The 23,857-nt window shown below is 39.9% G+C and overlaps 1 pseudogene; it reads left to right on the forward strand.

Moving 5' to 3' along the window:
* Positions 1–22,916: 22,916 nt before the first annotated feature.
* LOC114894314 lies at positions 22,917–23,624 on the forward strand (annotated as a pseudogene).
* Positions 23,625–23,857: the final 233 nt, after the last annotated feature.

Genomic DNA, 23,857 nt, shown 5'->3' on the forward strand with positions numbered 1-23,857 from the left:
TTCAAATAATAATCTAACCTTACAGCTAAAGGAACTAGAGAAAGAAGAACAAACAAAACCCAAGGTTGGTAGAAGGAAAGAAATCATAAAGATCAGAGCAGAAATAAATGAAATAGAAACAAACAAAACAATAGCAAAGATCAATAAAACTAAACGCTGGTTCTTTGAGAAGACAAACAAAATTGATAAACCATTAGCCAGACTCATCAAGAAAAAGTGGGAGAGGACTCAAACCAATAAAATTAGAAATGAAAAAGGAGAAGTTACAACAGACACCGCAGAAATACAACGCAACCTAAGAGACTACTACAAGCAACACTATGCCAATAAAATGGACAACCTGGAAGAAATGGACAAATTCTTAGAAAGGTGTAACCTTCCAAGACTGAACCAGGAAGAAACAGAAAATATGAACAGACCAATCACAAGTAATGAAATTGAAACTGTGATTAAAAATCTTCCAACAAACAAAAGTCCAGGATCAGATGGCTTCACAGGTGAATTATAACAAAAATTTAGAGAAAAGCTAACACCCATCCTTCTCAAACTCTTCCAAAAAATTGCAGAGGAAGGAACACTCCCAAACTCATTCTATGAGACCCTGATACCAAAACCAGACAAAGATACTACAAATAAAGAAAATTACAGACCAATAAATATCACTGATGAATATAGATGCAAATATCCTCACCAAAATACTAGCAAACAGAATCCAACAACACATTAAAAGGATCATACACCATGATCAGGTGGGATTTATCCCAGGGATGGAAGGATTCTTCAATATACAGAAATCAATTAATGTGATACACCATATTAACAAATTGAAGAGGAAAAACCATATGATGATCTCAATAGATGCAGAAAAAGCTTTTGACAAAATCCAACACCTATTTCTGATAAAAACTCTCCAGAAAGTGGGCACAGAGGGAACCTACCTCAACATAGTAAAGGCCATATATGACAAACCCACAGCCAACATCATTCTCAATGGTGAAAAACTGAAAAGCATTTCCTCTAAGACCAGGAACAAGACAAGGATGTCCACTCTCGCCACTATTATTCAACATAGTTTTGGAAGTCCTAGCCACGCCAATCAGAGAAGAAAAAGAAATAAAAGGAATGCAAAATGGAAAAGAAGAAGTAAACTGTCACTGTTTGCAGATGACATGATACTATACATAGAGAATCCTAAAGATGCCACCAGAAAACTACTAGAGCTAATCAATGAATTTGTTAAAATTGCAGGACACAAAATTAATGCACAGAAATCTCTTGCATTCCTATACACTAATGATGAAAAATCTGAAAGAGAAATTAAGGAAACACTCCCATTTACCATTGCAACAAAAATAATAAAATACTTAGGAATAAACCTACCTAGGGAGACAACAGGCCTGTATGCAGGAAACTATAAGACACTGATGAAAGAAATTAAAGATGATACAAACAGATGAAGAGATATACCATGTTCTTGGATTGGAAGAATCAACATTGTGAAAATGACTATACTACCCAAAGCGATTTACAGATTCAACGCAATCCCTATCAAATCACGAATGGCATTTTTTACAGAACTAGAACAAAAAATCTTAAAATTTGTATAGAAACACAAAAGACCCCGAATAGCCAAAGCAGTCTTGAGGGAAAATAACGGAGCTGGAGGAATCAGGCTCCCAGACTTCAGACTATACTACAAAGCTACAGTAATTAAGACAATATGGTACTGGCACAAAAACAGAAATATAGATCAATGGAACAGGATAGAAAGCCCAGAAATTAAGCCACGCAACTATGGTCAACTAATCTATGACAAAGGAGGCAAGGATATACAATGGAGAACAGTCTCTTCAATAAGTGGTGCTGGGAAAACTGGACAGCTGCATGTAAAAGAATGAAATTAGAACACTTCCTAACACCATACACAAAAATAACCTCAAAATGGATTAGAGACCTACATGTAAGACCGGACACTATAAAACTCTTAGAGGAAAACATAGGAAGAACACTCTTTTGACATAAATCACAGCAAGATCTTTTTTGATCCACCTCCCAGAGTAATGGAAATAAAAACAAAAATAAACAAATGGGACCGAATGAAACTTAAAAGCTTTTGCAAAGCAAAGGAAACTACAAACAAGACTAAAAGACAACCCTCAGAATGGGAGAAAATTTTTTCAAATGAATCAACAGACAAAGGATTAATCTCCAAAATATATAAACAGCTCATGCAGCTCAATATTAAAAAAACAAACAACCCAATCCAAAAATGGGCAGAAGACCTAAATAGACATTTCTCCAAAGAAGACATACAGATGGCCAAGAAGCACCTGAAAAGCTGCTCAATGCAAATCAAAACGACAATGAGGTATCACCTCACACCAGTTAGAACGGGTATCATCAGAAAATCTACAAACAACAAATGCTGGAGAGGGTGTGGAGAAAAGGCAACCCTCCTGCACTGTTGGTGGGAATGTAAATTGTCACAGCCACTATGGAGAACAGTATGAAGGTTCCTTAAAAAACTAAAAATAGAACTACCATATGACCCAGCAATCCCACTCCTGGCCATATACCCTGAGAAAACCATAATTCAAAAAGACACATGCACCCCAATGTTCATTGCAGCACTATTTACAATAGCCAGGTCATGGAAGCAACCTAAATGCCCATCAACAGACGAATGGATAAAGAAGATGTGGCACATATATACAATAGAATATTACTCAGCCATAAAAAGGAAGAAATTGGGTCATTTGTAGAGACGTGGATGGATCTAGAGACTATAATACAGAGTGAAGTCAGAAAGAGAAAAATATCGTCTATTAACTCGTATATGTGGAACCTAGAAAAATGGTACAGATGAACTGGTTTGCAGGGCAGAAATAGAGACACAGATGTAGAGAACAAATGTATGGACACCAAGGGGGGAAAGCGGCGGGGTGGTGGTGGGATGAACTGGGAGATTGGGATTGACATATATATACTAGTATGTATAGAATGGATAACTAAAAGGAACCTGCTGTATAAAAAAATAAATAAAATAAAATTCAAAAAAAGGAAGAATTTGTAAGCAATGGAAGAATCACAAAGCAAACACTTAACAAATTCAGCAATACATAATTTATTTAAACTATGAACAAAATAAAAGTAAAACAAATTTTTAAAAATGCCAGATAAATGTGTTATACTTAGTATATAACTCTATTTTAGAAATTAAAATTCAATAGAAAAATGGCCAAAGGGCATGAAAGGATTATTTAGAGCAAAAGCTCAAAATGAAAAACTGACAAACTGAAAAAAATGATCAGTTTTCTTACCATGCAGATAAACACAAATGAAAAAATAAGCTGCTTTTTTTTCCCATCAAATAAAGAGAAGAAAAGCTTGAAAGGGACACGGCTCAGTGCTGATGTAGGTTCAGTGACATGGTCAGCCGTATACGCTGCTGGTGGTAAGGTATATTGTAACAAACTTTGCAGTAAGCAAGTTGGAAATCTGTTTCAAAAGTCTTAAAAATATTCAATCTCCCAGTAACTCTACCAGAAATCTTCCTTAAGAAAAAACTCAAGACTTGTGCTCCAGAATATCCAACACAGTCAGTCAGATGGAAAATATCCACTAGACTATTACTTCTTGCTCACCCAGGGGATAGGGGAGAGACCCATCTAGTTGGTGAATTTGGGAGAAGATACCGGGTCTGAGTGGTCCTGCCTTCTCTATCCCTCTCCCTTCAGGTGGAATCTGCCTCTCTACACAGGAAGGTGTCTTCTGCTCTCTTCCGCTCTCTCTCCCATATATATATATATATATATATATATAACTCATCCATAGAAATGAAGGAAATCTTGCCATCTGTGACAACATGAATGAAACTTGCGGGCATTATGCTAAGTGAAATAGACAAAGGAAGACAAATACTGTATGAACTCACATGTGAAGTATTAAAAGAAAAAAAAAAACAACTCATAGAAACAGACAACAGATTGGTGGTTGCCAGAGGCTGGGGGGTGGGGGAAATAGGAAGGTGTCAGTCAAAGGGTCCAGACTTCCCGTTATGAGATGAATCAGTGCTGGGAATCTCATGTACAGCGTGGTGACTGCAGTTAACTATACTGTATTTGACACCTGAAAGCAGCTAAGAAGGTAGGTCTTAAAAGTTCTCACCAGGGCTTCCCTGGTGGTGTAGTGGTTGAGAATCTGCCTGCTAATGCAGGGGACACGGGTTCGAGCCCTGGTCTGGGAAGATCCCACATGCCGCGGAGCAACTAGGTCTGTGAGCCACAACTACTGAGCCTGCGCGTCTGTAGCCTGTGCGCCGCAACAAGAGAGGCCGCGATAGTGAGAGGCCCGCGCACCGCGATGAAGAGTGGATCCCGCTTGCCACAACTAAAGAAAGCCCTCGCACAGAAACGAAGACCCAACACAGCAAAAAGTAAAAAAAAAAAAGTTCTCACCATACACACAAAAATAATAGGAAGTGTGTGAGGTGATGGTGGTGTTAAGTAACATTATTGTGGGAACCAGTTCTCAATATATACATGGATAAAACCATCACTTGTACATCTTAAACATACGTGATGTCATAGGTCAATTGTATCTCAACAAAGCTGGAAAAAATATTCTGGGGTGTGGGATCAGGGAGTTCTTTGTTGCTTCACATCCTCCAAATTAGTAACCAATCAGTAACTAAGTTGCCAGTTTGGTCCCTACACGTCCTAACTTGTGTGTGTCTAACCTTCAACCTGCTCTGAGGGTGGGTGGGGACAAGAGGGTACTGTTTATTAACCCCCCTCCCAAACCCCAATTGTTATTTACAACCACACACCCAAAACAGGACGACATACATAAAGCAAGTGAGGGGATTAATGAACTAAATGTTAGTTTCTCTATAGGATGGAATATCATACAGACTCTAAAAGTGGTACATACTGTATACACAATGAAATACTACTCATCCATAAAAAAGAATGAAATAATACCATTTGCAGCAACATGGATGGACCTAGAGGTTATCATACTAAGTGAAGTAAGCCATAGAGAGAAAGACAGACATCATATGATATCGCTTATATGTGGAATCTAAAAAAAAAAAAGAAGATTCAAATGAACTTGTATACAAAACAGAAATAGACCCACAGACATAGAAAACAAACTTATGGTTACCAAAAGGGAAATGGGGAGGGATAACTTAGGAGTTTGGAATTAACATATACACACTACTATATGTAAAATAGATAACCAACAAGGGCCTACTGTACAGCACAGGGAACTATACTAAATATTTTATAATAACATATAAGGGAAAAGAATTTGAAAAAGAATATACATATATACATATATATATATCTGAATCACTTTGCTCTGTACCTGAAACTAACACAACATTGTAAATCAACTATACTTCAATAAAAAATAAAATAAAAAAAATAAAAGTGGTACATAAAAGAAAATGGGCATCTAAGATAAAATGGGAGAAAGCACGTAACAAAAATAGTGCATAACTAAATACACCTACAAATTGTAATAGCTGGGGTAAAAAAGACCTGAAGAAAGTACTTTAAAATGCCAGCATTTATCTTTGGGTGCTGGGGCTATGGGAATTCCTTTTTTCTCCTTTCTGTCTTTCTGGTATTATAAAAATTCTCTACGCTATGTCTGTACTGCTTTTATAATCAGGAAAAAAATCCATGTTATTTTTGAAGAAAGCAGAACCTTAGAGGTCAGAGTGACTTTGCACTATTTGTCCTCTGCTCATCAGGAGGAATAAACTCTTTGATTTTGGCCCAGGGCACTTTGAACACATGAGTACAAACCCACAAAAGTTTATTCTGAGACAATTCAGTGCAATTGCTCTCAGTCAGGACATATGACAACTCAGACCTTCTGTCCCTGTATGGGGTCAGTGCATCCATCCATCCACCGACACATGCCAGGAACGATGGCTGAGCAGGGACCCTGTGTGTGCCGCTGTGCTCAGTGTCATGCGTATAACCTTCAGAAGTTTGATTCTCACCCCAAAGGAATGCTCCATGACAGAAAGGCAGACATGCAAACAAAAATAGCAGTGTGATATAACAGACACTACACTGGAGGCATGCACACTGCAGGGGAAACGAAGGAAAAGGCATCAATATCTCTGCGATATTCACAGAAGGAAACATTTGATCTGGGTCTTGAAGGATGAAGAAGCAGTAGATGGGCTGGGAGGGCACGGTATGCCAGGCTCAGCAATGGGAGAGAGAGACAGAGAGGTAGGTTATGTCACCACTGGTATCCTAAAAATTGTAAAGTGCATAGGAGGAGTTAGGGTTCTTTGGTCCTAGATCACAGAAACTGACTCTAACTAACCAAGGAAGGGAGAAAGGGAGCTTACTGGGAAAATGCAGGGTGGCCCCAAGAATCACCAAGAAGCTTAAAAAACTAGAGTGGGATAACTCGAAGAATCTTTAGAAAGCTAGACTGGTCTCCTCTGGAAGCTGCAACAGGATCAATTGTGGTGAATCTACTGTTTCACTCAAGACTCGATTCCAGGGAGAAAGCATTTGAAGGGTCTAGCATAAACGACATAGGCACCCACCCCTTGCTCCTGGAGTTTATTTTTTAATTGAAGTATAGTTGACTTACAACATTGTGTTAGTTTCTGGTGTACAGCAAAGTGATTCAGTTATATATATATTCTTTTTCAGATTCTTTTCCATTACGGTTTGTTACAGGGTATTTAATATAGTTCCCTGTGCTATACAGTAGGACTTCGTTGTTTATCTATTTTATATATAGTAGTTTGTACCTGCTAATCCCAAAATCCTAATTTATCCCTCCCACACCCCTTTCCCCTGTGGCAACCCATGTTTGTTTTCTATGTCTGTGAGTCTGTTTCCATTTTGTAAATAAGTTCGTTTGTGTCGTATTTTAGATTTTGCTCCTGGAGTTTTTATGACGAGTCACATAGTTCATATAAAGCAATATAATGCCTAGGCACTCAATAAACTTTCTTTTCTTTCCTTCCTTACAGTACCCAAATTGTGGGTAAGACCAACACATAAGGTTTCATTGGGGTGTACAAAAGGGAACTGACGGGACTTCCCTGGTGGTCCAGTGGGTAAGAATCCACTCCCAATGCAGGGGTTAGATTCCTGGCTGGGGAACTAGATCCCGTATGCGTGCCGCAACTACGAGTTCGCATGCCACAACTAAGAGTCCATATGCTGCAACTAAGAAAAAATCCTGCGTGCCGCAACTAAGACCTGGCGCACCCTAAATAAATAAGTAAATATATATATATATATATATATTTTTTTTTTAAAGGGTACTGACAATCAGAAAGCAGACACCATTTATGTGCCATTTGTCTGAAATGCCTGAGTCTTCCAACACCCTTGCAGTCCCTGGGCAGAAAGCGGCCCCACACAGAAAGCTCAGGTTTGCTCTTCAAGCTGCCAGGAACACTGCTCTATGCTAAACCCGGAAATAATTCCATTAGTCACATTCCGAAGCGTTAAGCAGAAACAAAAAGAAATTAAAATCAACTTCAATACCTATAGTGACAGCAGCAATTAAGGTGACAAGATTATGGAAATCAATTATGGAAATCCATGGATTATGGAAATCCATCAACGGAGATCTTTGCCTGAGGGGGAAAAATAACCAGTATTACAAAAGGACTGAGAAATAGAGGAACTTTAGTTGTGGAATGATGAAACCCACTGTTTACAACATATGGACCACCAGCCCTTGGAGGCATTTCTTCACATAATAATGATGTATTCTGTACCTACTATGTGCCAAGATCTTTAAGTCATTTCCTCTGGTTCTCACAACTCTACAAGAGATTTTTTTTAATGTATTTTACTTAGGCTGTGCCAGGTCTTCGTTGCAGCATGCGGGATCTTTAGTTGCAGCATGCAGACTCTTAGTTGTGGCATGCAAACTCTCAGTTGTGGCATGTGAGATCCAGTTTCCGGACCAGGGATCAAACCCCGGGCCCCCTGCATTGGGAGCGTGGAGTCTCACCCACTGGACCACCAGGGAAGTCCCTCTACAAGAGATTTTATTGTTCCCATCTTACAGATGAAGAAACTGAGTCACAGAAAGTCTCAATAAATTATCCGAATTCATGTTGATGGAAAGTAGCAGAATCCAGATTAGAATTAAGGTCTTCCTGAACGGAGACCTATCCCATGACTCTCCCACCATCCTGTCAGTTTAGATAAGCAGATAAGGTCAATCCGATTCCCCAGGCTTCGTATTCATTTGTGCTCCATGTGCTAGGAATTATACAAAGGCTGCGGGATGGAGTTTGAAGGTTCCACGAGTTGCCCATTTTTTTCTCTTTCTGCTTTCTGGTTTGTGCCACTGCAAGTGATGGCTAAAGAACTCCAGTGCGATTATGCAAAACAGACCCAAGCATAAGAGAACATCCTGTTCTGAAATCCCAGGAAAGATAAATAGCATCTTGCTGTGCAGAATGACAAAAACAATCATTAAAGTCCAGGGGCCTGGCCTAAGGGAGTCCGAGCAGCCCTGAGAAGCTCTTTTTGGTTCTGTCCCCTGGTCCCCTCTCCCCAGAACGGTGCCCTTCTGGGTGCTTTATATATCCTTATTGATCCCCACAGTGGAGGCCCAGGGTAATAGAGAAAGCAAGCTGACCTGGAGAAAACTTGCTTTTATCAGGATAACAATGAGTGGCTATTCTGGGCTAATTATATCACTCAGGTCAATTTGGGGCAAATGTGAAGGCTTTTTTTTTAACATCTTTATTGGGGTATAATTGCTTTACAATGGTGTGTTAGTTTCTGCTTTATAACAAAGTGAATCAGCTATAGGTATACATATATACATATATCCCCATATCTCCTCCCTCTTGCGTTTCCCTCCTATCCTCCCTATCCCACCCCTCTAGGTGATCACAAGCACCGAGCTGATCTCCCTGTGCTATGCAGCTGCTTCCCACTAGCTCTCTACTTTACATTTGGTACTGTATATATGTCCATGCCACTCTCTCACTTCTTCCCAACTTACCCTTCCCCCTCCCCGTGTCCTCAAGTCCATTCTCTATGTCTGCGTCTTTATTCCTGTCCTGCCACTAGGTTCTTCAGAACCACTTTTTTTTTTTTTTGGGGATTTCATATATATGTGTTAGCATATGGTATTTGTTTTTCTCTTTCTGACTTACTTCACTCTGTATGGCAGACTCTAGGTCCATCCACCTCACTACAAATAACTCAATTTCATTTCTTTTTATGGCTGAGTAATATTCCATTGTATATATGTGCCATATCTTCTTTATCCATGAAGGCTTTTAAGATCAGGGAAGCAGGAATGGTTACTAAGTCTTCCTTGTATATGGCAGAGGGCAAATAAATACTAACAATGACAATAATAATAATACCCATCACTCAAATGTGGTGTGTTTTACAATCTGCAGTATCTCTCCACTAAACACATTTTGATTTCTGAGCCAGTAGTCCTGTTTTTCTGCGGGTCTCGAGAGGAACTCAGAGAAGGCAGAGAGTCAGAACTGGTTTTAGTAACCTGGGAAATTCTATTAGATTCATGTCAAAAGGCTCTTCTGGTGAGATTAATGTAATAGTGCAATCTTGTCTATTAATGTAATAGTGCATTATTAATATAATAGTGCAATCTAATCTATGGTGTTCCACCATAGTCTAGTTCCACCAGACACACTATGGTATGGATCTGTGTCTGTTGCAGAAATCTTTGTCCCCATGTCTGTGGCAGGGAGGCATTTAACACATCTTTTTCAGAGACTTTTTAAAAATGATGTCCAAGGCAAATAGCTCTCCAGACCCTGGCCCACTCATCAAATGTTGAACAGTCCAAGTTATCTGTACATAGATCTAGGTCCCTCTCAGAGACAAAAAGCTTTGGCAAGAAAGATATGGTAGATTAGCAGAGACTTCCAAAGACCTAGCTAAAACTCAGATAAAACAAGTGGCAGGGCTTCCCTGGTGGCGCAGTGGTTGAGAGTCCACCTGCCGATGCAGGAGACGCGGCTTCGTGCCCCGGTCTGGGAAGATCCCACATGCCGCGGAGCGGCTGGGCCCATGAGCCATGGCCGCTGAGCCTGCGCGTCTGGAGCCTCTGCTCCGCAACGGGAGACGCCGCGACAGTGAGAGGCCCGCGTACAGCAAAAAAAAATAAAAAAAAACAAGTGGCAAATGAGTAAATACTAGAACATTAAAGCCATTCTGCTTTAGATAAGTATCAATCGCGCTGGTAAAGAAGAGAATGGGGATTCATCAAGTTATTTTTTTATTCATTCATTCATTCACCCATGCATTCACTCAACAACTATCTACTGAGCACCTTCTATCTTCCAGGCACTGTTCAAGGTGCTTGGGGACATCAATTAACAACGATAAAAAGACACAGATCCCTGGTTTTGGGATGGTTTACATTTCAACAGATATGTGGTTGGGAGAGGGTGTGAAAAAACAAGAATAAGAAAAACCAATTATACAGCATGTTCCAAGGTGACAAGTGCAGGACAAAACAAAAAAGAAAGAAAGTGAGGGGAGGTTGAGACTGTTGTGAGGAGGAATGGATTGAAATTTTAAATAGGATGGTCTCATAGAAAAGGTATCTTTGAGCAAAAGACTCCACGGAATTAGACATGTGGATGGCCAGTCTGGTTAGCAGATGGGAGAGCCTTACAATGGGAGGCTTGATTAAACAGAAACAGAGAATACAGTAGGATCAGAGAGGTTATGGGGGTAGACAGTGGATCAGATAGGACCTTGTAGGCCATTTTAAAGATCTAGCTTGAGGAATGTATTCCACACTTACTTTTCAGGCAAGGATTACTCTGGCTGCTGTTCTAGAACGTGGGCCCAGTCATCAACATCATCACCACCACCACCACCATCATCACCACCATCATCTTCATCATTACCATCATCCTCACGTCATTGCCATTTCACAGATGAAAGATGAGACTCTCAGAGAGGAGAAGTAACTTTCCCACAGTCAAGGTCACCCTCGTGGGAAGGAACAGAGCCAGGATCCTAGTAGGAGGTTGCTGAATAGACACTAAAGGGATTTTCTGCCCCCAGATATCTTCCCTGTAGAAGCTCTCACTGGGTTCATTTCCCTCTTCATTCCCTTCCTGTTAGCAGTAGGTTCCTCTGGGGCAATGGCTCTCTCTAACAGTAGTGCACATTAGAATCACCCGGAGCTCTTGTTGCAGATGCAGAATGCCCAGCCTCATCCTGATTCAGGAAGTCTAAGAGACCCAGGAATCTGTCTTCAATAAGTAGCCCAGGTGATTCCTAGGTCAGGGGTTCCAGGACCAGAACCAGGTGTTTTGAGAAACAGCACTCTTAGTGCCAAACACCCCAGTGTGGGTGAGTTTACCAGATGTTTCCTTCTGGGACAGAGACTCATACATAATGAGAGGATCAGCTGTAGGGAGACTGCTAGCCCTGTACCAGGCTGGGCCAATTCCTGTGTCTGAATGACCCCAAACCAGGGGCCAGAGGAGCGAGCAAGACTGTGGTCAGGTCTGAGTGTTTGAAGTCTAGAACTCAAGTTCGTTTCCTGCTTCATTTAGCCTGCTCCAAGAAAAAGTTCTTTTCCAAAGTTGTTTCTTAGGTGCCCAGAATATTTTAATGATATTTATTATTTTCTGATTGCAAATATAATGCACACTTACAGTGGAAATTACCACCATGCATATTGAAAAAACAATTGCTTTTTGTTCCCATCCCTCCAGGGTAGCCAGCAATAAATTTTGTATCTTTTCATGTCACATTTTTCCTCTCTCTCTCTCTCTCTTTCCCCTAACCTCTCTGAACCTTTGTTTCCTTTCCTGTTATATGGGGATAAAAATACCTACCCTTCAGGGTTATATAATGGATGCTTAATAAATTATATTACACCTACTGTTATTTAACCTTGATTGTGTTTATTTTTTCCACTTGACATTCTATAATGAATATTTTCCATGTGTCATTAACCACTCTTCAAAAACATGACTTTTAATGGCTGCAAAATACCCCATCACTTAATGAACTATAATTTACTTAACTATTCTCTTATGAGCATTGAAGTGTTTTCCAATATTTTTCTATTAGAAATAACACTGAGTGTTTCAATCTTTTCCAACCTCTCTACTTTTCTTAGGATAGACTTCCAGAAAAGGTATGACAAGGACAAAGAGTATAAACATTTTAAGGCTTTTCATGTATGCTGCCAAATTATTCTTCCAGTGGTGGGGGGGGGGGGGGGGGGGTAGACTCCCAATACCATCACCAGTATTAAAAATTACCTAGAATTTAACACTTATGTCAGAAATGAATGTGCGTCAGCATAATAATTGGTGGGAGTTGTGAAGAGGAAAGATAAAATCTATGATAAATCTTTAAAATTATCGAGTCTTGTGGGTGTATACAGTGCATTCAAGTCTGTAAGGGAAGAGCCTCAGAAATGCTGATCATTTTCTAACCACTGCTCACTTTCTAAGAGACCTTCATCAATGGAAAGACATCATTTCTCATTGGCAAGTTTCTAATATTAGTCCCTATCTTGAATAATCTTCCACTCTTCTGGTCCCTATTGCTAAATTCCAATCACCCTGAAGGGGATTGATAATTGTGGCAATTGCACAAAATGATTGCTACCTGCAGAGGCAATCACTTCCAATGCTGGCAGAACTGATGAGCAATTCATTATCAAGGATTTAATTGCAGTAAACCTGGGAAGAAAAGGGATTTCTCACATGATTTCCAGGATTTCATGCATTCAACCCTGCTTGGCTCCAAATTGGCTTTCATGAACAGGAATTTGAAATCAGGCCATAGCAAGAGGGTAATTACACAATGGAAAGTGAAGTAGAAATATTTGCATAACCTGTTTTGAACTTGCCATGTTAACTTTAAATGGCATGTTGAATCCATGAGTGGGATAGAATATTCTTGGATGATTGTGATGATCCTGGAGCAAGCCCATAGCCGGTACCAATCAGAAACGCAAAAACGCTGGTTGAAAACAACGTGTAAGAGCTATGAAGAGGCAGTATGGTTTAGTGGTTAGAACTGGAACTCTGGATTTGGTCTGTGTGGACTCAGACTGCCTCTGTTCCCCAGTCCTTACTGGATGAGCTTGAATAAAGTAGACATAACCTCCACAAGTCTCGATAGAAATGATGAAGGTTGTGCCTGCCTCATTTACTGCTGTGAACATGATCTGAGCATATCCTCAGGCATGGGGCCCACATAAAGTAAATTAATATTATTCCTAAGATATCCTAAAAGTTTCCTTCATTGTCTGCATTTGAATTTGCCCATTGATCTCAAGTATTCTCACCACCAAGAGCTACTTTTTAAAATTGTTAGATCTTCCCCTATGGAATCCTTTTTTAAGAAATTACAGTGAAGAAAAGGAAAGTACCACTTATTGAAGAATCACCATGTTTTAGGAACACACGTCATGACATTTAATCCTCACCAATGACTTTTTAACATAGGTGTTGTTTTGCCTTATTTTTGCATCATACTGTTGTGAGTCAGGGTTCGAATCCTAGCTCTTCATTTATTATCCATGTGATTTAGGGAAAGCGACCTCTCTAAGCTTCATCTTCCTCACCTGTAAAATGAGGATAATAATCATCCTGACTTCACCTTACTGTGATGGCTGGCACATACTAAGTGCTCAAATCATGCTGAATCTTGTTATTATTTACTAATTATTTACTTTACTAATACTAAAGAATCTGAGACTCATTCATATAAGTTACATAAATTTCCCAGGATCACAAAACTAATTAGTGAGCTGAGATATGAATCCATATCTGTCTGATTCCAAAGACCATAACCATTTTACTATATCATGTTGACAAACTGTACTGGTGTGGTGATAATTTATTCATTCCCATAATCTTATCAGTCAAACAAAATTGTAAGTACTAAATAGACTTTCTTACCAGTTCATGACAAGCAGACAAGCACAATGTGACAGGCACATTGTATTCAGAACAGTGAAGTTTTCTCACTTCTGCTTTTTTTGCATGGTTGTTTTGAGGCCTAGAAGTGATGACTTGAATATAATATTTGTTTATCAAATAGTAGTCATTACTTTTACATTTTATCATTTCAGCCCAAAGAAACAGCAATGATAAATGACCCTATAGTTACTCTGTATAGATTGACTGTTGACAAATGCAGATTCTCAGTTGAGGTTTTGTAATAAAACAATAGTGTAGTGGTTACCATCTCTGCAGTCAAGGACCCTTGTCATTTAAGTACTTTAGCCCGGGAACTAGGTATTGTAGTAGGTTCCATTAATACATATTAGATCTATGCCTGCAATTTGTGAAGCAGCCACTAGGTGACATGTGTCTCTGCCTGAATAGGTCAATTAGATTTTCACCAGGCATGGATACCTGCAAAATTTAGCACATGGTTCCTTTTGGGGGTACATAACTACATCAGTAACATGTCTTGGCGAAAGACAAAACTTTGGCTAATGTTCATAAATTGAGACTAACTACTAATAAATCAATTAATGATAGCCCAGATTGTAGTAACAGCAAAATAACAAGTCATTTATTAGCTGAAATCTGACGCTCGTAGTTCGCTGTAAATCTTTTGGGGAAATTAGCCACTAATATGAGACCCTATTGCTAACATGTGGAATTCACACAAAGTTGTGATAGTCAAAACATTATTTTGAACAAAGCAGCAGAAATGTCTAGAATAAACGAAAGAAACCTCAGTTTACCATCACAAATTATAACATAATGAGAAGTAAATGGATATTATTTATCTATTGTCTGCCTGCATTCAGAATTTTTTATATATAGAATCTTTGGCTTGCAAGCAAGGTGAAGTGACAGGGAACAGATTTATCTTCCTACTTAAAACACCTAAAAAACTGGGTGCAATAAATCAAACATCTGTTTTCAGGTACTGGACCTAAAAAACTGGGTGCAATAAGTCAAACATCTGTTTTCAGATACTGGACATCAGGCAGTGCAATGCAGTGATCCCTGAAATAAAGGAACCAAATCATATAAGTCCCACGGATTGTCCAAACTTACTACTGGAGAGAATTTTCAGGCCACAGTGTAAGGAGGGGAAACTCAGGCAAAGTCCAGTGATGTCTCTGAGCTGAGAAGGAGATGGAAATTCACAGAGACCAAAGTGATTAGGGAGTTCACAAAGAGTAGTGGAGGGGAGAGGCAGAGAGAGAGAAAGAGATAGAGAGGTCTGAAGAAGATCCCTCTCAAGTCCTAGGCTCACTACTGGTCAGCACATTAGGTGAGAAAACTACCAAAGTCTAGGGAAAGAATCACCTGAAAGCAGCAGAAGGAATAATCCCCAGAGCTCGCCAAAAGCCAGGGCAAGTTCCTATTTCTGCCAACCAAAGTGGAGAAACTCACAGTTTTTACAGGGTATTGGGTAAAGTACTCAGAAAGATATTGCCTTGGTAGTGGGGCAAACTTAGCCATAGACTAAAGGCTGCTCTGGTCTCCCCTAACAAAGCTGAAAGGCAAGCCTCGAAAGGATCAAAATGTTCCCAAGTAACTTAACTGCATCCCAGGACAAAGCTCAAGAATATTTATGGAAATACAAAATTATCTAACACCCAACAAGCTAAAATCACAATGTCTAGTATCTAAACAAAAATTACCAGGCATTCAAGGATGCCAGAAAATATGATCCACACTAGTAGAATAAAAAAATAATCAAAACATACCCAGATATGACATATATGATAGAATCAATTAGACAAGGGTATTAAAACAGTTCTTATAACTGTATCCCATATGTTCAAGAATGTAGAAGAAAACCTGAGCACCTTAAGTAAAGACATGGAAGACACATAAAGGACCTAAATTAAACTTCCAGAGATGAAAATTACACTGGAGGAGATCAACAGAAAATTAGACACTGCAAAAGAAGATTTATGAATTTCAAGACATAGCAATAGAAATCTTCCAAAGTGACCAGCAAAAAAAAAAAATAAAACAGAGCATCAGGACTTCCCTGGTGGTGCAGTGGTTAAGAATCTGCCTGCCAATGCAGGGGACATGGGTTTAAGCCCTGGTCTGGGAAGCTCCCACATGCTGTGGAGCAACTAATCCTGTGCGCCAGAACTACTGAGCCTGTGCTCTAGAGCCCACGAGCCACAACTACTGAGCCCACATGCCACAACTACTGAAGCCTGTGTACCTAGAGCCCATGCTCTGCAACAAAAGAAGCCACCGCAATGAAAAGCCCATGCACCGCAATGAAGAGTAGCCCCCGCTCACTGCAACTAGAGAAAGCTGTGTGCAACAACGAAGACTGAATGCAGCCTAAATAAATAAATAAACAAACAAATAAATAAAATTAAAACAAACAAAAACCAAAATTAAAAAAAAGTTTAAAAAAATTAAAAATAATAAACAGAGCATCAGTGAGTGGTAATCAACTTCCATTGGCCTAATATATGTGTAGTTAGAGACCCCAAAGAGTGGGGAGCAGAAAAATATACTTGAAGAAATAATTACCAAAATTTTATAAATAAAAGGAAAGCTATAAACCCAGTGAGCTAAGAAGCTCAACAAATCTAATCACAAGAAACATGAAGAAAAGGTACCAAGACACATCATAATGTAATTGCTTAAAACCAGTGTTAAAGAGAAAAATCATAAAAGTAGCTAGAGAAATAAGACACATTACATACACAGGAACAAAGATGTTAATGATAGTAACCTTCTCATTAGCAACAATGCAAGCAAGACAACAGTGCAGCAATATCTTTAAAGTACTGGGAAAAAAGCTGTCAACCTAGGATTCTATACCCGATGAGAATATCTTTCAAAAATGAAGGCGAAATAAAGAATTTCCCAGACATACAAAATGTAAATAATTCAGTAGTGGCAAATTGGCACTAGAAGAAATGTTAAATGAATTCCTTCAGGCAGAAGAAAAATGATTCCAGATGGAAATCTGGAGCTACATGAAAAAATGAAGAGAAATAGAAATGGTAACTACATGAGTACATGTATGATTTTTTTCTTATATTTTAAATTTATTTAAGACTAAATTGACTGTTTAAAGCAAATATAATAATACAAAGATCTGTTATGTGGAAATGAGCGTCCCCATTTTAGAGATGAGAAAACTAAGACTCATACAAGTGAAGAACTCACCCAGGGTCACAGATATGTCTGACACCAAATCCCTTGCCCCTTCCCAGAAGTTTTATATGGTTTTAACTGTGAAATTGGCTAATATTTTTTCCATTTACTGAGAATGTATTCTGAAATATGGAGAGGCTTAAAACAGTATTCAGTCCATTAGAATTGATCTGGACTAACTGAGTACCTTCTTACAGGGCAGAAGTCTGAGGCCAATGGATTTCAAGTTTATCTTTGCACAGTTTCCTCTCCACCTTTTTCCTCTGTGAATAGTGCATTTCTAATGGTTAATTTTATGCCTCCTGACATTGTTCGTCCCTTTCTTTCTTAGAGCAGAATTTCGCTAACTGTGCTCTATGAGAGATTAATGCATTCATTAAGTGTGTTCTGTGGTGAAACACAGAGGGAACAGTAAATTAAGCAGACATTTCCTATAGGATGCTGTAGAATCTTAAATATGTTAGCATACGATATAAATATCAAAGAGAGGAAAGAAAATATATGATATTTTCCATAGTAATTTTACCCCAGGAAACTTATTTATGCAAATCTTAGTAATAGAGAATAACTTAAATACTCTCTGTTGGCAATCAAGATATCAGGCAATCAGAGGACACAATTCTTAAGATTTATGTACTCTTAGTATTTTTGCTAGACTTTGGAAAATGCATGTGTGCATCTGAATGGGATCACTGCTGGCAAGAATACCCAGATCTACTGGTGACTTTTCCGGCATTAATAAGTAAATATTGTATGTTAAAATGCGAGGAGTACCCAAAAGAAGAAATTGGTATTACTACAAGAAACTCCTAGAAACAAAACATTTCTAAATTGGGGGTAAAGGTTATATTTGCCAACTTGCTCCTTTCTGCTAACATTCTTATTGACTATTATGGGATACAAGTTGTTATGGTGATGAGAGAAGTGTTCAACTGGATGGAAATTGGGAAAGATGTTGCAAAGAGAAGAGGCTAGTCCATTGCTTCTCAAATGTTAATGTGCACATCAATCACTGGGGATCTTGTTAAAATTCAGATTTAGCCTTAATAGGTCTGGGATAGGATCCAAGACTGTGTTCTTCTAAAAAGCCCCCAGGTGATGCTGATGTTGCTGGGCAATGGACCACATTTTGACCAGTGTCTGTCCTACACACATTTTGGGAAATATATACTCTTTTGTACCAGGCTTGATGCTAATGGGCCTGATGTGATTAGGCCTCATGTGATGCAATAAATGGGATTGTTCTTTATTTTCACAACTCAACCCCAACTAGCAAGAAGGTCATAACAACAACCTGTGCTCCCAACTATTAAAACAGACAAAAAAGTCCAAATTCTTTCACTTGGATTTCCAAACCCTCCATCAATTGCTTCTACCTGCCTTTATGTTCTTTTCTCCCATTGTGTTTCCTTCCCAAATGCACTCTTGAGACATGAACCACTTGCTTTTCTGGGAAAAAACTCAATGTTCTTCATCCTTTTTATCTTTGTAAAAGCTATTCTCTATGCAGGCTCTTTGCCCAGCACTGAGATGTCCATTTCAGACTTACTCATTCTACAAAGTCCAGTTAGTTCAGGCTCTACTTTCTCTAAGGAGTCTTCCAAGTACCCCAACCAGAATAAACTACACTCTCCTGCACTGCACATCCTGGGTACTTATATTAACATGCTTATCATGGAGTGTACTTTGAATTAGAGCCAGGTACATGACGTCACCTTTCTCCATTACATGATGAGCTCTTGGAGATAAGAAGCTTTGTCTTTACTATTTTTAAATCTTCTTCCCTACAGTACTCAATACAGAGATGTACCATAATAAATACCTGTTAATTAGTTAATTAAAAACAAAATGTAATAGTCTAGAGAAGAACTTCCCATCTTATTTTGGAAATAAGACATAAGAAACCATTTGAGAAAAATACAAGACTAAATGTAATAAAAATAGCTATCATGTATTGAGAGGTTATTTAGTGCCAGGCACTGTACTAAGCATGTTTCACACACTGTCATTTAATCCTCGAAAAAACTCTATGAGAATATGTTACCTCTATTTACAGAAGAGCAAACTGAGACTTAGAAAGACAAATGATTGTCTGAGGTCCCTGGTTCTGAAATGTAAATGCGCATTGTCATTGCCTGGGGAGTTTTAAGAAATATTGATGCCTGGGTCCCACCCCCAAAGATTGTGATTTCATTGGTGTAGGGTGGGGCTTGTGTATCAGGATTTTTAAGCTCCCCAGGTAATTCTAACATGCAACCAGGGCTGAGAACACTCGTTAAAAACACAACTAAGAGTAGAGTTGGGTCCATTTGACTCCACAGCCTGGGTTTGAACCTCCAGTTTCACTGCCAGTAAGCAAAGGTAAGAGCATTTTACAGAGAGATGCATTAGAGTAGGCTGGCAGAGTGGAGGATGGGAGAGGGATTCGATTTTGACCACACTTAGATCTCGGTTTGGAATGCAGTTGTAACAGGGAAAATGCAGGTTCCCAGGGCTTTGAGAGCAGTTTAGTCACCTGGTCATTATACTGAATTTAGTCTACAGGTCCTAAATATTTGACCAAGCCTGCCCAGGTAATCTCTTTTGTTGCAAGCATACAGCTAAATAAGCCATAGAAGTAATAATTGTTTTACCACAGATGAGGCACAATGCCTGTAATTGCCTGAATAGCCTACATTTTTTTCCATTTTTCATCAGTTGCTTATTTTATCTCCTAATTACGTGGCAGGCTGATCAAAAGCCTTCCAAAATTCTGCATGGGGACCCTCCCTCCTGCAGAGGAGGTGTCTCGCCCAGGCTAATCCTCAACTCAGATAAACAGCAGAGCTAATGGAGCGTCAGGAGGGGTGGACGGGGCAGACAGGGCTTTGGCCTCTCCCAGACTTGCAAGGCGAGAAATAAATATCCTCTGTATTTGCACAGAGGCAGGACACCTCTCTTGCTCAACAAATGCCAGAAGAGGCAGAAAGAATAAGATTCAGGAATCACCCTCTACTTAAAAGCCAAGGGGAACAAGTTTTGGGGACTTGCTCATAGATCAAAGCCATATTGTTGGAGAAACCTCCTGCAAGGGCTAGAAAAAGGTGGGGATGGAGGTCCTGGGTAATGGGAACAGAAGACTAGTCTGACCCCAGATGGACTAAAGATGTACCACTGGGATGGGTGGAAGGATTAGAGGAAAGGTGAAAACATCGTAACCGATGGAGTACATCCATTCTTTCACTTAATCCATAAAAACATGATGGGAACACACTCTGTGTGAGGTATCAATATGATCCATAAAACCAGTCTGGTCACTGCCCTCCTAGAGCTTACAGGGTAGTGAGGGAGAAATAAGTAAGTATTGTTGGTGTACTGGGTTGAATGGTGTCCCCAAGTATTCACACCCACCCAGAACCTCAGAATGTTTGGAAAGAGAGTCTTTGCAAATGTAGTTAGTTAAGATGAGGTCATGCTGGATTAGGGTGGGTCCTAAATCCAATAACTGGTATCTTTAGTAAGAAAAGAAGAAGAGACACAGAGACACACAGAGGAGAAGCCATGTGAAGACGGAGACAGAGTTCTTGTGATGAGTCTACATGCCAAGAAATACCCAGGACTGTCGGCAACCACAAGAAGCTCCTTCAGAGGCTCCAAGAGGAACCAACACTGCTGAGACCTTGATTTCAGATTTCTTGCCTCCTGAACTATGAGAGTATACATTTCTGTTATTTCAAGCCACCCAGTTGGTGGTGATTTGTTAAGGCAGTCCTGGAAACTAGGATAGTTGGATCACAAATTTGTACATTATACTCAGATTTCCAAGAAAATGCACCATTTATATTTCCTGAATTAACGTGATAATCCTCACAAATCCTTACCTCGAGTGGTCGTGGGGAAAACCTGAAGTTAGTTTAAGCAAGTTAACACAGTCTGATGCAATACTTCAAACAATCTCTTAAGGTAAGTTAGGTTCTCCCCAGTGTTTCCAATTTCCTCCCCTCCTCCTTACACTTATTCTCCACTGAGCACTGGATGGGGATCAAGGAGGCAGGAGAACACGGCACTGTGGCGGCAGGAACAGAAGGGGCCTCACATCCACCCACCCAGGCCCATCCACTGAATCCAGGCTCCTCTGGTCTCCATGGTGTTGTCCTTTGCTGTCCAGTTTCTGGGTACCCTGCTTGGCAGTGGACCATGTGGAAGCCCATGATAGGTAAACTTAAGATCTCTGCTCTCCCAACCCAGTCAGGGCCTGTGATGGGTCTCTCCCTGCTTCTGCACATCCCTGTGTGGCTGACCACTCCCTTTCATTCCCCAGGCCAGGTGGCCCCCCCTGCAGCATCCTACCATAAATCACTTTGCTTCTGGAGCAGCACCCCCTAAGGCAAGCTTTCTAGTCATTCTCAGCTAACATCCGGGTCCTTCAGTAATTCAGAAACAATTCTGGCTTTTTCCGGTCCCCACAAGAGCCAAGGGAGGCTTAAGATGCTGTCTCAGGCTAACTCTTCCCCTAACTACAGTGTGCATCTGAGTTGGCTCTGAAGTAGCCACCCCATGTTAACATGCGGGACACCTTATAAATCCTTCTCCTCTCGGATCCCAAATAGGAAGCAGAAAAAGAAAAAAATCCTCCTCTGCTTTCATCTCCCCCTCAATCTATCTAGCTGGTTTCCCCTGCCTGTACTGCAGCCCAATGAGGTTGATAAAGATACATGTATTTCACCGCCTGCTTCATTGAGCTGCTAACTTGTTTCTTCCCACGCCATCTGAAGCAGCAGGAATGGGTCTTCAGCTACTTCTTCATCTTTCACAACGATGTTCCCTATTCTGCACTCTTCTCTTCCCCGAGTTGGCATCTTTCTTCCTTCTTATTCTAAAGCTGTGTTAGAAGGAAACAGACTCACAGACATAGAGAACAGACTTGTGGTTGCCAAGGGGGAGGGGAGATGGGGGAGGGAAGGATTGGGGGTTTGAGATTAGCAGTTGCAAACTATTACATATAGAATGGTTAGCAGTTGCAAACTATTACATATAGAATGGTTAAACAACAAGATCCTACTGTAGAGCACAGGAAATTATATTCAACACCCTGTGATAAACCATAAAGGAAAAGAAAAAGAAAAAGAATGTATATATATACATGTATAACTGAATCACTTTGCTTTAGAGCAGAAATTACAACATTGTAAATCAAATATACTTGAATAAAATAAATTTTAAAAATTAAAACTGTATTGGAAGAACACGATTTTACCAAAAAAAGGAGAAAAGTATCTCCTTAAATTTTTCAAAATATTACCCTTGTTATGAGTAAACAGATATGCAAGTAAAACATTTGATGAATATTAAGAATAAAATAAATGGAGTATAGGTGGCAAAACATAATCAAAGATTTCTTAAAATAGTTAACACATTTAGGGCATAGTAAGCCCTCAAAATGTTTTTTAAATTGTTGTGGTTGTAGCTTTAGTTGTAGCATTGTTAGGGGCAATGACACAATTAGCTGTGGTAATTGACAAGACGTCACATGATGGATAAGCCTGGTCACAACTCAGCTGGCAATGGGTATGTGGCTTGATTGGTGTTGACCTCAAGCAGTATTTCCAAACGTGAATGTCACTGCCGAAATTCATACCACATCTTCAAAATTTGCACCAAGTGCCAAGACTTCATAAATTTTATCTCTGTAACCACAGTTTTTGTTTCTATTAGCTACAGCATCCACTTATGAAAATGTTGCAACTTCAAAAATATTAACATCTCATTTGTCTGGGTCACTGACCTACCATCCAAACTAAGGAAGAACCATAAAATTCAGGACCACGGGAGCCATGGCGATGGCCACATCAGCAAGAACCAGAAGCACTGGGGAAGCAGGGGTCATGCTAGGGGCAGGCATCACCATACGATCAACTTAGGCAAACACTACCTCGGTTACTTTGACAAGGTTCGTATGAGGCATAACCACTTAAAGAGGAACCAGAACTTCTGCCCCACTGTCAACCTCACTAAATTATGGACCTTGGTCAGTGAGCAGACATGGGTAAATGCTACCAAAACCAAGACTGGAGACACCCCCATCACGGATGTGATACGATCATGCTACTAAAACTTTCTGGAGAAGAGAAGCTCCTAAAGCTGCCTGTCATCATGAAGGTCAAATTCTTCAGCAGATGAGCCAGGGAGAAGATTAAGGGCAGGAAGAGGGGTCTGATATCCTGGTGGCTTGAAGCCACATGGATTTCATTAAATGCTAAAAATTGCTTTAAAAAATTAACAGCACAAAAAGTTGGATGTCATTCAATGTCCTCCCTGTCACCCCTTAGTCTGTGGAAGGATATCTCTGCACGAGCACTGCCTTCCAGCTCTCGGCTCTCACACTACAGGTTCCACTGAAGAGAAAGGGGAATTTTCCCAGCCACTGATTTGTCAGCAGTCAGGAGCAGCTTCCGGGTTGGGTGTGGAGAGCACGCTGCACAAATTGTTCCATATCTGATAGTTATGTTATGGGTCAGAAATCTCCAGCATCTTCTTAACTTTTCTCTACCTGCATGCACAGCATGTGAGCTCCCTTCCCCCCTCCAATCTTCTTCCCTGCTTGCCAACTTGGCAAAATCCTTTGTCATCTTCAAAATTATTCTGACATCGTCTCCCCCATGAAGTATCCCCTGATCCTCCCAAGGAAAATTAGCCTATTCGTTCTCTCCCAAAACACGATCCCTTGTGTGC

The sequence above is a fragment of the Monodon monoceros genome, unplaced genomic scaffold (assembly GCF_005190385.1).
Source record: "Monodon monoceros isolate NGI ecotype Baffin Bay Population unplaced genomic scaffold, NGI_Narwhal_1 Super_Scaffold_13, whole genome shotgun sequence".
NCBI lineage: Eukaryota > Metazoa > Chordata > Mammalia > Artiodactyla > Monodontidae > Monodon > Monodon monoceros.